The following is a 15,623-nucleotide window of genomic DNA, read 5'->3' as shown; positions in this document are numbered from 1 at the left end:
AGCCCTTTAAAGGCCTGGGGGACAATTATTCCATATTGAGGAACTTCAAGTACAAAGGCCGGAAAGCCAGTGAGGCTCTTCTGGAAAGCCATCAGCCACTACTGGGGCAAATTAAGTACTCTATGTTGCATGTCCAATGTTTAGCAAGTGCACTCCTATGGTAGGTGTTCATTATTTCCAGAGGTGGAGAGTTGGAGGCAATCTGATGCACCTCCCTGGGAGGACAGTGGGTAGTTGAAATGTGTACGTGATGTGCACAAGCATGCCCTTAACAATATAGTTAGATCTCAAAAACCCAGTGCTGCGTGAGGAAAGCATAAAATAGATCGTGTATATTTAAAATATGTGCCTACCTTACATCACACATATATATGGTAGATACACTTGAAATATTTTAGAATGGCTACCTATGGAGGGAAAGGAATTAGGACAAAATTGGAAATTGGGGAATAAGAAATAAAATAATTGGAGACAAAAGAGAATAAATATACAAAGCAAGATGTATATTTATTTTCATGATGGTAATGTGATTTTTGACCTAAGAATAGTGATAACCTCAACTGAATTGCCTGAGGTCCTTCACAGCCCTGTTCCTAAAAAGGACCTGATTTAGAAATCACCTTGGGGGGCTGGAGATGTGGCTCAAGCGGTAGCACGCTCGCCTGGCATGCGTGCGGCCCGGGTTCGATTCTCAGCACCACATACAATCAAAGATGTTGTGTCAGCCAAAAGCTAAAAAATAAAATATTAAAAAATATTCTATCTCTCTCTCTTTCCCTCTCTCTCTCTCACACTCTCTCTTTAAAAAAAAAAAAATCCTCAGCACCACATACAAATAAAACATAAAGATGGTTGTGTCCACCAAAAACTAAAAATGAATATTTAAAAAAAAAAAAAAAGAAATCACCTTGGTGTCTGCAACAATGAAAAAGGTAGGGTGATGTCAGAGAAGAGGGCTTAGGTCAGATCCTGTAGGGTTCTGTAATAAAAGGTATGGGATTGGCACTCCACTTCTGTTTTGCTCTCCCTTTGGTTACCCTCTCCACTCTCCTAGGACTGGGAATTAGGCCACTTAAGATGATCTCCAAAGTGGATAACACTCTTTAGGATAAGCGGAAGTCAACTCATCCTAAAGAAAGTCAGCTAGTTCTTCCTCTTCCTATACTTCCTATACACTACACAGAATGTATAGTGGGGAATTTGTGCTACTTGTTTGGCAAGTGAGGTACTTAAGTCCAACTGGTAAAAAAAACATGTGCCCAAGGTCACAGGAGTCAAGACTAGAAATCTAAATATATATTTAGATTTTATATATATATATTATATATATATTTAAATATATATAATTATATAATATATATATATATTTAAATATATATAATTATATAATATATATATATTTAAATATATACATATATATTTTTTTAACAGGTTCTCCCTTAAGTTTCTTTGAGGCTGGCCTCAAATTTGCAATTCTCCTGCACCAACCTTCCAAATATTTGGGATTGCAGCTCTGCACCACCACATCAGCTAGAAGCCAAGCTTCTAGAGGCCCACACTAATTGTTACCAAACACTGGGCTCACCCCTTGGTGAGTGCAGAGTCAATAAGTACAATCAGGAAATAAGAGAGTGACCAGAGGAGCCAGGCTGGCGTGGTGGTGCATCCTAGCAACTCAGAAGACTGAGGCAAGAGGATCTTGGCAATTTAGAGAGACCCTGTCTCAAAATGTAAAAATATAATTAAAAAAAGGACTTGGCATGTAGCTTAATGATAAAACACCTGGGCTTCAATCCCCAATACCAAAAGAGAGAGACACACAGAGAGAAAGAGAGAGAAAGGAAGTCTATTGCTTTCAGTAAGGAAAGCATGAGAGATAATTCTCAAAGCAATTTCTCCTGAACAAAAAAAGCAAGGGATCTAGCTGGGCATGGTGGTACATGCCTGTAATTCATCAACACAGGAGGCATTGCTTTGAGTACCATATGACAATAACAACAACAAGCAAGCAAGAGAAGCTAGAGGGGGGCACATTCCTGAGTTCAAGGTCATATATTACCTGTTCATAAAAATGCCAGCCGTGAATGCCTCTAGGTGGAGAATTCAATGTTATGGTGAGCAAAGTTTACTCTAGATCACCCAAAAAAGAATGAATCAGAATGACTGGGCCATTTGAATTGGTCTCTTGTAAGTTTCTCTGGAGTGTTTTATGTCAGACAAATAAAAACAACTTTGAAGGAACTTTAACAGAGATATGAACAGTCAGATAACACAGTATTATTTATTCATTTCACTCATTTATTCAGTATTTCATTCATTTATTCATTTATTCATTTGAAGGGGCAGCAGCTCTTCTCCCACAAACATAGGTGATTGCTCCTGAAAGTACCTGCCCAGCAGCTAAGACAGTGACTTTACTGAAGATTATCTCACATGATCAAAAACAGCTTTCATAGCAAAAGTGAGGTGCTGAGCAACTCAGTGAGACCCTGTCTCTAAATAAAATACAAAATAGAGCTGGGTATGGGGCTTAGTAATCGAGTACCACTGAGTTTAATCCCCAGTACCAAAAAGAAAAAAGAAAAGAATAGCTTTCATCTGCACGATCACACTCAGAATTCCTCTGCTGCACAAATTTTTCACAAAAAAAAAAAAAAAACAAAGAGGGGAGTAGCTGAAATATTTATTTTGCTCGTCTTAGACTCATTCTCTGACTTCATTCAGGAGAATAAAATGGGAATTTAAGAGCTGAAGAAAGAAAGGAGAGGCAGGACTGGGGAATGAGGGAAGCTTGAAAATGCCCAATGGAAGCAAAGGAAAAAACAACCATGCAGTAAGATTTCTGAGGATTAACTGTTGCTTCTAAGGGAACTGATTTAGCCATTCAATGCTGTTTTAATACACAACCCTCCCAGTTTTAGCCCAGCAGGGCTCTTTGTCTGTTGTTGGACAATTCGACATGGACTATTTTTAAGACTTCCTTTGGTGCCAGTGTCCCCAAGGCTTTGAGAGCCATGCAGAGGATGTGCATGCACTGAGGGCAGCGTCAGCATTGCGCCATTCCTTAGACCAGCGCCCGACCGGAAACAAATCCATGTCAGAGCAGCAGGTTTTACAATAATAACAGAGTCTTAGGTGAGTCCGCCACAGAACTCTTGTCCCTCAGCTGGGAGCTCGTTTTACTTTTGATCCAGAAGCCACCGGGTGGGTTCCAAAGATTAAATCCGCATCAGCTGAGAGCATTGTCGGCTTTTGACTATCTCTATCAGGTTTGGAGCAGCCTGGATAATTCTATTTTGTTCACGGAAATAATAGAGATCCATTCTAGTAACTGAGCCATGTCATATCCTGTACTTTCAGAACAATGAGGAAGGTTAAAAAGGAAATCTAAATAAACACTAAAAATGATAAGTGAGAAAAGCAAGCCTGAAACAATTTACTGGCTCCAGAAGAAATCTAAGCATTGATCCCATCTCACTCTGAAAAGGTTTCACGGGTCCTTTGTCTTTGTGTGCCTCTTCCTGCGTGTGCGCACATGCACACACAGATACACACACACACACACAGAGTATATAAATATACACATATAAATGTGTGTGTGTGTATATATATACACACACACAGTACACATATATTAAAACTGTATTACTATAAAGACAAATATTATATTAAAATATTTTCTTTGACTTAAAAGTTCATTTTTTTTCTTTAACCTCTAAAAATAAATTAAATCTTTTATTTTTTCTTTCTTCTTTTAGTTCTCCAAAGTACAGCAGTTCCCCCTTATTCATGGAGGATATGTTCCAAGATCCACCCCCAGTGGATTCCTGAAACAGTGAATAGTACTCAACTCTTTATATGCTTTCTCCTATACATACATCCCTGTGTGTGCATACAGGTACATACCTATGATGACATTTAGTTTTTTTAATTAGGCACAGTAAGAAAAAAAACTCATCTAATGATAAAAGATGACAATTATAACAATATACTGTAATAACAGTTATGTGAATATGGTGTCCCCTCCCAAATATCTTTTTGCATCTCATGATAATGCAAGATGAAAATCAAAGAAAGGATTTTATGGCTCCTCTTTCACATATTCAACTTGCTAGCATCACTACTGTTGCATTTTGGAGTCATTTTTGCATCAAATAAGGGTTTACTTGAACACAAGCACTGCAATACTGTGACAGTATTGATAACCAAGAGAGCTGCCGAGTGACAAATGTGCAGGCACAATGTATAGTGTGGATATACCAGAAAAGGGGATAATTCACATCCCAGGTAGGACAGAGTAGGACAGCATGAGAGTTTATCATGCTAATCGAAATGGCACACAATTTAAAACTTGTAAATTGCTTATTTCTGGAATGTTTCATTTAATATATGGGGGACGCAGTTGACCACTGGTAACTGAAACCTAGAAAGCAAAACCACAGATAAGGAGGGACTACTGTATCATGGACTCAAGCCATTGGGTTTACCATGCTTGATGAAGAAAGGGAGGGTGTGAGAAATGTAGGTGAAACCTGGGACAGACCAGTAACACTCAGCTGCTGTCAGGTAAGAGCCTGTGAGTCCCCTGGTGACTTCTGGGTCAAAAGAAAAAATGAGCTCCCAACTTATAGACAAAAGTTCTGTGGTGGACTCAAACAAGAATTCATTATTATTGTAAACCCTGAAGCAAGATTCTGCCTACATGAATCTGCTGCTGTGCAGAGACTCCCAGTTGAAGCCACTGTCACCATGTCTGACCAGGGGACAAAACCTTCAACTGAGGATTTGAGGGATAAGAAAGAATATATTTAGACTCAAAGTCAATATACATGATTGCAGTGAGATCACTTCAAAGTGAAATGACAACACATCTCAAGAAACTCAAAGAACCATACTATCAAAGACAGGAGGTTGCAATGAATTCACTCAGGTTTCTCTTTGAAGATCAGAGAATTGCTGATAATCATACTAAAAAAAAAAAAAAACTGGAAGTGGAGGAAAATGTGATTGAAGTTTATCAGGAACAAATAAGAGAAAGTTCTCAGTTTAGATACTCTTTATTTTTTTTCTTTTCCTTCAATTCGTTTTTATTTTTTAAAATAGTTCTTTTGTAACGAGGTATTCAAAATGGAATTGAAAACTAACACCCATCTCTTTCCAACATCTGGTCATTTGAATTCTAGTGCTCTGTTATTCATTATCATTTGTTTTCAGAGCTAAGTTTTGATTACCAAAACTCATGTTGCCCTTTCCTTCCTAAGTTACAGGTGTGCACAGAGAGACCATCTTTTTCAGGACTGTGCATTTTCAGGCTCATAGTGGTAAATCAGATCTACCAAGGTGAGTCTCTACACTGACTTTCCACTAGGCCTTAAAGTTCCAGCATGCATTCGAATTTCTCCTGGACTGTGACTTTCCAGTGGGAGATGGGAGCTTTTCAGAGAACTGAACTGTGGGAAATTGACCTTTTCTTAATTTGATGGTACTTTTAAAATCTGAGTATCTGGACCAAAGGAGGAGCAATATCAGCTTTGGAGCCAAAATGACAGAGAAGGTGAGAATTAACAACTAACTCCAAAGATGGCTTCGTTGCAGAGAAAGCATTTTAAGACTTAACAACAACAAAAAATCTTGAAAAATCCCAGAAAAGTTCTAATTTTCATTAGCAGTTAATAAAATTATTCATGCAGAATTTATTATTAATAATAAAATTATTCATGAATACAACAGAACATTGCTTCTTTGATTTCATTTGTACTTTTGGTCTGGGATATGGATTTTAAATGGACATTGTTTGTACCATCTTCATTAAAATAAAAAATATTTGTATAAAAAAAACTGTTATTAGTTTCTGCACAAAATCCTCCCAGAAATTTCATACCTAGTTTATTTTAGAGAAAGCTCACTTATAACAAAGTGTTCACTATTCAATAAGAAATCTATGCAAGGAGTTGGGGCTGTGGCTCAGTGTAAAGCGCTTACCTAGCATGTATGAGACACTGGATTTGATCCTCAGCACCCAATAATTAATTAAATTATTAACTAATTAATTAAAATAAAGTTGTTATGTCCATCTACAACTAAAAAGTATTTTTAAAAGAGAAATCTATGCAAATATAGTCAGGAAATTCTTTTTGATCTTATGAGTTATAATCTGTTATGAACAGATGTTCAAATGAAGAAAGGACATAGTTGAATCATGGGGGTAGAGAGGATAGGAATCTAGAAAAAAAGGTTGAAGTACAAATTGGGGTTTTGGGGGGGGGCGGAGATAAGGGGGGAGGCCTAGGGATTGAATCCAGAGATACTTTACCACTGAGCCACACCCCAACCCTTTTTATTTTTTATTTTGAGACAGCGTCTCATCGATTAAGCCTTCACTAAGTTGCTGAGGCTGGCTTTGAATTTTTGATCCTCCTGCCTCAGCCTTCCAAACTGCTGGGATTACAGGCATACACCACCACAGCTGGCTACAAATTGTTTAGTTACAGAACTAATTAATCTTTGGGGGAAAAGACAAGCCCCTGTTATTTGTTGATTTATTTTTAATTTGAAAAGGTTGTTTGTTTGTTTGTTTTTAAAGTAAACCTTTATTTATTTATTCAACAAACATTCTTAAACACTATGTCAGGTCCTGGGCCAGACATTAGGGATACAGCAGTAAACATGGAACCTATGCTTCCATGGGGGAGGCAGCCTATTTAAAAATAAATAAATATAAGTAATGAGGAAATAAATAAATATGTATAAATAAATCCTCACAATCAACCGGGGCAGGCAGATGTGAAAAAGCAACCACAAGTGAAATGACAGGAACCTAAGAGAAAGCAGGGTACTAAAGCAATGCATGATGGGATGACCTAACCTTTTCTTGTGAGTCACAATCATGTTCCAGTGATTCTAAAGGGAGACCTGAATGTTGGGCAGCTCTTGATAGCTGTGTGGGGTGTGGGGGGAGTCTCTACAGGCAGAGAGAACCTTCCGGGTTAGATCCTGCACTGGAAAAAATCAAGTGAAGAGTATAGAAATTATATAATGGTTGCCAGCCTGGGCAATTTAGTGAGACCCTGTCATAAAATTAAAAAAAGTAAAAGGATTGGAGATATGACTCAGTGGTAGAGCACTCCTGGATTCAATTCCCAGTATCAAATGAATAAATAAAATGGTGATTTAAGATAAAGTTGGTAGTTGTATAGTTAAGGACCTGGATATCCAGGACCTTATAGGTCAGGTTAAGGATCTGGAAATTTAGGACTTTATTCTAAGGACAATGAGAAGCCATTGAAGAGATATCAACAGAGATGCATTTTGGAAAGAGCACTCAATTGTAGTGAAGAATGGACTGGGTACAGGAGCAGGATGCAGGGATATCAGCAGCTATTCATGCAAAGGATGATGGCATTTGGTGCCAGACTGGGGACAGGGGGATTGGAGAAAAATGGACAGTTAAAGGGTATGCAGATGTTAGATAAATCCTCATGATTGATTTAACATGGAAGATGAAGGCCAAAAATGGGTCAGTGATTCGGAGATTTCTGGGTTGAGCAAGTAGAGAAGTGATAGAATGATTAACATAGCTAGAAAACAATAGAGGAGGGGCAAATAGTCAGAGAGTGGAAAAGAAAGGTCAAGGTCAGAGGATAATGTTTATCGTGGGAACCACAACTTGAAACAGGCAATCTGGCTCCAGAGCCCACTATCCTACCGCTGTCCTATGCTAGATTGGTGGCACTGCATCGTCATCATGCTGTTCCTAGTATGGAAAAAGGAAATAGAAATACTAGTAATAGTCCCTTAAATATTTTAATTGACTTCAACCAGTTCATCTCTTACCTAGTGTGCATACTCTGAAGGGTGTCTCCTCTGTGGATAAATTCCTTTTGAGTGTCCATGTGGCCTTATCTTTCACTGAACACTATAACTTTAGCACTTGTATTTCTTCCCAACGTTTGCTCCTCACTCTTCTTCTCACCACTTCCTTTTCTCCAAACTCCACATCAGTGAGTCTTACAGACTTTTCAGGCAAAATTGAGTCCCTCTATTTCTCCTTCATCACTACCACCACAGTCTATAGTGAACTTTATTATTGTGTGACTTCCCACCAGACAGTGAGCACTATGAGAGCAATCCCCAGTGCCTAGCACAGAGTAGGCATTTAGTAAATACTTGTCCAATGGGTATTTGGGACCAGTTTGTAAATGAGTCTACTGTGAGTGCACTTACCATGAATAAATCCCCATAGCCTATTTACTTATTGTAATATGGATTACAGAGAGGTTCTGAAATTGGGGAGGGGGGTGGAAAAACAAGTTAGGAGTGTGGTTATTGAATAAGGCTTCAGCTATTCAGGTAGGGAACGTCATCCAATAGTGGGGCTCAGGGCAGTTCAGCATGGCTGCAGTGGCAATGTGGCAATAAGTCAATTTCTCTAAAGCCTGCCATTTGTCCTCCAGAACTTCTCAGTCCACTCCATCTTTGGATCTTTTTTTTTTTTTTTTTGGTTGGGGGAGGGTAACCAGGAGTGCTTAACCACTGAGCCATATCTCCAGCTCCCCCGTCCCCCCCTCTTTTTTTTTTTTTTTTGAGAAAGGGTCTTGCTAAGTTGCTTAGGGCCTCACTAAGTTGCTAAGGCTGGCCTCAAACTTGCAATCCTTCTGCCTCAGCCTCCTGAGTCTCTAGGATCACAGGCATGTGCCATCGTGCCCAGCTCCATCCTTGAGTCTTTAGAAGGAAATATTTTTATACTTAGTACCCCATAAATCTGGTGTTTCAGAATGAAAATTACAGTGAAAAAGATAAATGATATACTAAGATACACATAAAATATATAAGGAATGGGTTTAACCTAAAGTCAAAAGACAAGCAGGAAACTCAAATTTATGGTATAATCCTTAAGTAGAAAGCCACAAAGGGCAGTCAGTGTTTCAAGATCAGTGGGGTGAGTAATAAAGGAAAAGCCAGCTTTGACTCATTTCCTGGTTGTTTCAGATTCCTCGCATACAAGTGGGATTTTTTTACTTTAAGGCATGCACAATCTTTTAAAAAACAAATTACTAGAAATGGAGGTGTTTATGAAATTCCTTGGCAACCCACATACTGCTGCCACCATGAAATACTAAGTGTGAGACACAGCAGCTTTAAAATAGAAGCATGCGAATTTCAGCATAATAAGATTGATGTCAAATGTTTGAAACAAATAAGCAAATACAACATCAACTGCTTTCCCTGCTATTGCCCGCATTCCTCATGCTTGGTGAGAGCTCAGTTTCTCTTGAAGAGTTTTCCAGTTATTGCCAAACTTCTCCCATGATGAGTCCAAGCCCTTGAAGTAGAAACCAGGAACTCACCCTCCCTTCCTCCCTAGCACTCTTCACTGACACTAGACTTGATCTCTCCCAAGCAGACACACCCACCCTTGTCCCAGTTGAGCTCAGAAAAGAACAATGCAGGGAGTGGGCGCTGGCACTGGCCATTTGAAAGGGCAGCATGGCAAAGGTCCTGAGTCCAGAGCCTGTGCCGGATGTGCTGTAGGAGGTGTCTGACCACAGCAGCCATGGGGGGTTCTGGTGGATCTCAGACACTGTTTGGGTTATTCCTGGCTACATTGCCCCCCAACCTGATTTTCATCTTCTTAAAGATTCTGTAAGCTTCCTTGTCTGCTTAACTAGCTGGAAGAGCTTCTGTTGTTTGCATCTAAGAACTCCAACAGAGCTCCTAAGGTGGGGGGACCCTATGGTTCCCCCCTTACATGTTATTAAAACCCCCTCACCACTGCTGCTCTGTACGTGACCCTTCCTGCTCCCTGGTGAACCCACGCATTTCCTTAATTGGTCCTCTCCCCAACTCTTACACAACCCCCATCCAACGCCCCCCCCCCTCCCGTGTTACTCTCAGCTAATGAACTTGATTTCCCTTTTAGTGAAAAATTAAAAGAACTTCCACAGGTTCCCACCATCAATCTTACCACCTACCTGTTCCAGAAGATGTGCTGACCCCTGCCCATAGGGGCCTGGGCTAAATCCCCCCTCCCCCCCCTTCCTTCTCCAGGACATTCTAAAGCCTCTGTTTTCTTTCCTGCATCCTCAGTTTTTCCCTGTCTCCATAATCAATTCCTATAGCGCGCGCGCGCGCGCACACACACACACACACACACACACTATTATTTCTTCCCATCTTATAAAACATTACTAGTGTCTCCACATCCCTCTGTAACTACTGCTCACTTTGCTGCTCACCTTGACAGCAAAACTCTTCAAAAGAGTTGTCTACATGAGCCCTGCCAATTCCCCCCTCATTTTTTTTCTTTGTACCAGGAATAGAACCCAGAGGTGTTTAACCACTGAGCCACATCCTCAGCCCTTTTTATTTTTTTATTTTGAGAAAAGGTCTCATTAAATTCCTGAGGGTGGCTTTGAACTCCAAATCTTGCTGCCTAAGCTGCCCAAGCCGCTGGGATTACAGGTGTACCCCACCGTGTCTAGCAATTCCTGTCTCTTGGAAGTACTTCCAGGGATTGGGGTAGTAGCTCAGCAGTAGAGTGTTCACCTAGCACTTGTGAGGCCCTGGGTTTGATCCTCAGCACCACATAATAAAATAAAATAAAATAAAGGTATTGTGTCCAACTACAACTAAAAAGTAAATATTAAAAAAGAAAAAAGAAAGAAAGTACTCTGCCCCCACTATTTCCTCTGAAGTTTTTCTTAAGGACCTCCACGCTATGAAAACAGTGCCTAATTTCCGCCTTCTCTTTGAAAGATCCATTTCCCTTGTTTTCCAACACACCACACACTCCTGGGTTTTCTCCTGCCTTTCTGGCTACTCCCTCTCGGTATTCCTGTCTAGTTCTTCCTCATTTCCACCCTCTCCACTCTATTCCCATGGCCGAGTCCTGAACCTATTTCTACTCCATTAGTGATCATAACAAGTGTTGTGATTTTCCAATACCGCCCATTCCTCAGGACCTCATGTATCATTCCCTTCTAACTCTTTCCTTGAGCTCCAGCTGTATATATTCATCTGTTTGCTGGAACTTTCTTCTTGGATGTATCAGGTGTCTCAAACTTAATGTCTGTAAAAGTGAACTCCTATTTCCATCCCTCCTCCAACTCATTCCTCCCCCAGTTCTCCCTGTGTCAGCAAATAGCAGCAGCAGCCTTCCAAATGATCCAAGCCAAACTCCCCTCTTTGTCTTGCCTCCTGTATCCAATCTATACCCTTATCATATCTCTGGAATATGATTACTTTTCTCCACTTTGGCTACTAAAAACTTTTTACCTGGATTATTACAATAATCTCCTAACTAGTTCCCAGGCCTCCATTCTTCTCCACACTGGTAAATTCTTAACATAGGAGCAAAAGAAAACTTTGAAAGCAGAAGTTTGATCATATTATTCTCTGCTAAATCTTCCATTGACTTCCCTTCTCATTCAGAGTACAAGCCAAGGTCCTTACAACAGTCTGTAAAGCCCTACAGAGTCTGGCTCCAGCACCTCTGACCCCATCTTCCACCTCGCTGCCTCTCACCCACTTGATTTTAGCCATGCTGAGCTTCTGTTCCTTAAATACATAGGGCATTTTCTGTCTCAGAAAACCACTGGGATCATAGGCGTGTACCACCTTGCCCAGCTACTTTTGTGTTTTTGTTTTTGTTTTTGTTTTATACCTTTGGTTATTTATTTATTTTTATGTGGTACTAAGGATCAAACCCAGGATCTCACACGCACTAGGGGAGTGCTCTACTGCTGAGCCACAATCCCAGCCCACTTTTGTGTTGTTTTAAGTCACTAATTTCATGGTGGCTTTTTATAGCAACAATAGGAGACAAATACACACCATCTCCCAAGCTAAATATTTACTTCTTTATTTATGTTTGCATTCCTTGCCATCACTGGAATGCAAACTCCATGATAATAGGGATATTTGACTCATTTGTTCACTATGCTCAGTACCTAGAAAAGTGCCTAGGATACAATAGGCATTCAATAAGTATTTTGTGGAATGAATGAATAATCTGTATATACACGGGTGTGTTATGTGTATCGGGAAGGGATGAAGAAGAGGAGAAGATAAAGCAGCAGTTGTGATGTGGGAAGATCATGTGCTTGTGTGTAAAAGAAGTACACTAGGTTGGGGATGAGCACAGAGGTAGAGTAGCTTAGTAGGTGCAAGACCCTGGACCCAATCCCCAACACCAACAAGAAGACTAAATCGAGCTTCTAGAGATAGTTCATTACCCTGGGCCATGATTACTCATTCCTGAGGAAGAGAGAAATCCAATAGTTTGCCATAAAATAAGGCAGTAGTGAGGACAAGGTCCAACTTGACTGTGGACCACCAAAGGAAAAGTCTCTCTCTTAATATCTCTTGCACACCAAGGGAAATGGTGTCCTCTTATGCTCACAAGTAAAAATGGATTACCAGCTTGATAAGAAAGCTTAGAGAGCAGGCCAGACTGGAGAGGTGGGAAATGGTACCCCAGATAATTCCAAAGTCTTCCCCCTCTTTATAAAGAAGGTACTCTGGGGAGGGAAACTTTCAGAGATCGGGAAGTTCATTGCCAACACCATAAATTTGTGATTTGACTACAAAACACAATAGCTACAGCAAAGGAGTTATTATTGGTCTAGGGTTCTGCTTGGGTTTTTATGCCAGCTCCACATATTCCAGAGCCTGTAGAGGCAAGATATCAGGTTCCACGTACAATTGCCCTTCCTCTGCTCTTGTTTCCCATCAGTCTGCTTTGATGGTGTGTGATGGTCTGATTTCTTCTCTTTAGGAGACATTCACCTGGTGAAGACCTAACCCTGCTTATTTCCACTTTTCTCTTTTTGCTTTCTACCCTCTTCCCTCTCCCAGAGTTTCCCTCACCACCTCCCTTGCTCCTTTCCTTTCTGACTCAGCCCTTTAAAAACTCCTAGACTACATCATTTTTTCTCATTAAACCACAGAATGAGGGGGCTGGGGTTGGGGCTCAGCGGTAGAGTGCTCACCTAGCACATGCGAGGCGCTGGGTTTAATCCTCAGCACCACATAAAAAATAAATGAATAAATAAAATAGAGGTATCATGTCCAACTACAACTAAAATTTTTTTTTAAATAAAGATTAGCTATTGGGCTTGGGTTGTAGCTCAGTGGAGGAGCGCTTGCCTAGCATGTGTGAGGCACTAGGTTCAGTTCTTAGCACCACATATAAATAAATAAATTAAAGGTCCAACGACAACTAAAAAATATTTTTTAAAAAATTAGCTATTATTATTATCATCATCATTAAACATCCCACATTTATTTTCTATATAATCTAAATATAATTTTATTTAAGCACTTAAAAAATTAATTGTTCTTAAATGATATTGTTGAGTGTGCAGTTTCAGTAATAAGGTGAGGGCAGAAGCAAAAGCCTGCATGTCAACCAGGGAGCCTAGAAAAAGAAGTTTTCACTGAAAGAAAGATTTGAGATATCACTTTTCTCCCTACTCCATCTACGTAAAAAACTTCTCTCAATTACAGCTATTCCGTTAAATATGGCAACTGTACCCAACCAGGATTTGACTACTCCTGTGTGTAAGGAAGGCAGAAACCATGACCATGACCCTTGGCTAAAGCTTGTTTGCATTCCCACTGGGGGGTTACATTGGAAATACAAAATGGGATTAAACATCATATTCTGCAGATGTAGCTTCATATAGACAATCTTCTTCCACATAGGCAAGACCATACTCAAGGCCATTCTCTCCACACCCCAGTGTTAATGCCAGTCAGCTGTGGTTGTGCTGAGGACCCCTAATATGCATGCCTGGCCCCCAGATGGGTCTCGCTTTATCAGCACCATTTCCCTTCTCCTGAAATGCCCTGGTTGCTGAGAGATTGTTTCCAGATCTCAGGGCTCACTCTGTCCTGTTCCAGATCACAGCAGGGTTTACTTTCCTTCTTATGAGTTTGCTACGAACAAAAAGTAACATCTCAACCTCCTGCCAACTCAACAGGAGATTTACTTCAATTAAAGGAAAGGACATTTGTTACTACAGGAATCCCATGTTTCAGCAAAGATAGGATTCCAGCTTGCCAACACCTTAGCAAACAGACAGTGACCTGCTCTTTCTGGTTGTACAGTCAAGAAAAAGCACAACGTCCAGACCCAGGATTGTTTCCAAGGTACAGATGCAGAGGCTGGCAGTCAGAGTGAGGTCACTGCCAGAGTAGTCCCCAACTGCTTGCCAGCAACCATGACGGGCTCTTTGACTGGAATGCTGCACCGCTTCCCCAATAACTACCCTCCTTTCCTTCCTTACCAACAGAATCCTACACATATTGGAGACAGCACTATTCTCTCCTAAAAATACTACATTTCCCAGCCAGCCTTGCACCATTAAGAACAGTGACTTGGGCTGGGGATGTGGCTCAAGCAGTACGCGCTCGCCTGGCATGCGTGCGACCCGGGTTCGATCCTCAGCACCACATACAAACAAAGATGTTGTGTCCGCCGAGAACTAAAAAATAAATATTAAAAATTCTCTCTCTCTCTCTCTCTCTCTCTCTCTCTCTCCTCTCTCACTCTCTCTTAAAAAAAAATTAAAAAAAAAAGAACAGTGACTTGCAAGATTTCAGGCAAAGTTTTGCCTCTCTAATGATACTTTTGCCTTTTGACTTTGACATATACCATATTGAAAATGATAGTGGTCTTAGGGGAAGTGCCTCGAAGCAGTTAGGATTAGAATGTTTCCTAAGGATTTTTTTCTTTTTCTGGTGCTTGGAATTGAATCCAGGGCCTCATTTATGCTAAGCAAGAGCTCTACTACTGAGATATACTGCCAGATTTGCTAAGGATTATTTGTTTTTAATAGAGAAGAATGTAGTTTTATTGAATCTTTGAAATGCCCCCCTTCCCCTTCCTATCTACCTCTCTCTAGGGTTTGGGGTTTGTGAAGCTAATTTGGTTAACTAGTTTTCTTTTCATTTAATTCCCAGTTTGTAATTATGCTCAAAGGCTTCAAAAGTGCTTGAAGTCTGCTTTCTAGATAACCATGGAATTTCTGTATATGAATTGATTACTTTTTAAAAAATGATTCATAGAGTTTCATACTGAATATTTGATATTCTAAGTGAAAATGATTGAATATCTTCCCTTTTTTCAAAGTTACTAATCCGTACTCAAGAAAACATAGAACTATAAGTTATTATAGAAAGATCAAAAAGTGTAGGGCATGAGCAATTTATTTCAATAAAGAAAAAGGTCTAAAAAAAAGAAAGAAAGAAAATTCTAGTTGTGCTTATGTGCTTAGCTATAGATTACCACTAAATCCTATCATCACCTAAAAAAAAAAAAAAAAGAAAAGAAAAGGATTGATTTTGCTACAGTGGGAAAAAAATAAATTCCAAAGTCCCTACATTTACTGAATCCTCATTTATCTCTGGACAATGTCTTTATCTCAATGTCTCAATTCCCTCTATTTTCTTTTCACACCAAGCTATTGAATGAGAAATATATCAAGCTGACTGATTTTATTCCAGTAAATAATTTTGACTTCAACATTTACCATATTGGAAATGACAAGTGTCTTCAGGTAAGTGCATCAAAGCAATTAGAATCAAAATATTTGCTAAGGATTGTTTTTTTAATGGAACAG

General features: G+C 39.8%; 1 pseudogene across 1 annotated transcript; it reads left to right on the top strand.

Annotated features, from left to right (window-relative positions):
• Positions 1-4,749: 4,749 nt before the first annotated feature.
• On the top strand, positions 4,750-14,333 carry LOC308658193 (small ubiquitin-related modifier 1-like; annotated as a pseudogene). Its single transcript has 2 exons — positions 4,750-5,037; positions 14,110-14,333. The product of its transcript is annotated as a small ubiquitin-related modifier 1-like (transcript).
• Positions 14,334-15,623: the final 1,290 nt, after the last annotated feature.

The sequence above is a fragment of the Spermophilus citellus genome (genome assembly GCF_964194105.1).
Source record: "Spermophilus citellus genome assembly, chromosome: 10".
Lineage (NCBI taxonomy): Eukaryota > Metazoa > Chordata > Mammalia > Rodentia > Sciuridae > Spermophilus > Spermophilus citellus.
The sequence above is the reverse complement of the archived record's forward strand: the minus strand, read 5'-3'. Positions and strand labels throughout refer to the sequence as shown.